The sequence below is a fragment of the Elephantulus edwardii genome, unplaced genomic scaffold (assembly GCF_000299155.1).
Source record: "Elephantulus edwardii isolate Elephantulus edwardi_28Jun2011 unplaced genomic scaffold, EleEdw1.0 scaffold00065, whole genome shotgun sequence".
Taxonomy (NCBI): Eukaryota; Metazoa; Chordata; class Mammalia; order Macroscelidea; family Macroscelididae; genus Elephantulus; species Elephantulus edwardii.
Window position 1 is genome coordinate 11,412,811 of NW_006399815.1, and position 1,069 is coordinate 11,413,879.

At 48.8% G+C, this 1,069-nt stretch overlaps 1 protein-coding gene across 1 annotated transcript in view; it reads right to left on the bottom strand.

Moving 5' to 3' along the window:
• The window catches only part of PDZRN4 (PDZ domain containing ring finger 4), a 605,552-nt gene that overhangs the window by 454,285 nt on the left and 150,198 nt on the right, over window positions 1–1,069 (bottom strand). The window lies entirely within an intron of this gene.

Genomic DNA, 1,069 nt, shown 5'->3' on the forward strand with positions numbered 1-1,069 from the left:
TTTAGACACTAAACAAGATGGAACACTGACAGTACCAATGGGCTCTGGCATATCATACTGGATCATGAGGACTGCACAAGTTGGGTCTGATCCTGACCTGTTTTTCATAGGGTTATTATGTGGAAGAAGAATATCATGGATCCTCGTCCACCCCAAGCAATTAGCCCAAGGCCTGACCCTGACTGTAACTTGAGGAGGCTGACCACATACTGGCAAGGTCACCTAGATGACCAGAGCCTCATAGGGCCCTGTACCAAATCACATCCTAATGGGACCCCTGTCCCCAAACTCTTGAGCAAACCACCATCCCCTCTAAATCTCCTAACAGTCCCTATAAAGGGAAACTCTCTTTGTCTGCCTACATGCCATTCTGATTGTCTCTGTACACAAAGACCCAGTGTCCCTCTCTGGTCTACTCTATAAAGGCCTGTTTGTGACTTGGGACCAGCTTTTTCCTTCTTTTTTCTCTTTCTCTCAGCTCTCTTTCAGTTTAACATTATGAGTTAGTTAACTCCATGACACCTAATAATAACAATTCAGTTCAATGTTATTATCTCTGTGCATTTTCCATTTCAAATATTCTAATGATCTGATTTTCATCTATCACATTCCAAAAACTGTTTAAAGACTTGCTACATTTTAATTTTTTATGTATTTGGACAATGATTATACAGTTGTTTTGTTTATGGGAGGTGGGGGGATGTTCTATTGGGAGTCAGGCAGGAATAAATTTCTAGGTGTTCAGGTGGTCTTGTACTGGAGAGAATTCTTGGAGCCAGGATGGCGGCTGTGGGGGAAGTGGGTGCCTCTGGCCACCCACACAAGAGGGGCCGCACACCAGCCGAGCGCCCGTGCGGAGGGGTGGGAGGGCGTGCCCCCAACGGCTGCCCACACTGGGGGGGGCGCACCTCCTGCAGGCCTCCCGTGCTGGGGGGCGGTGGCCCCGTGCACCCCGCTGGCTGCCTGCGTAGGAGGTGGGGGATGGGATGCATGCCCACCAACTGCAGGTTTGGGTTTCCTTGGACAGGCCAAAGAAGATGATTACCTATGCATTGGAAAGGCCAAAGAG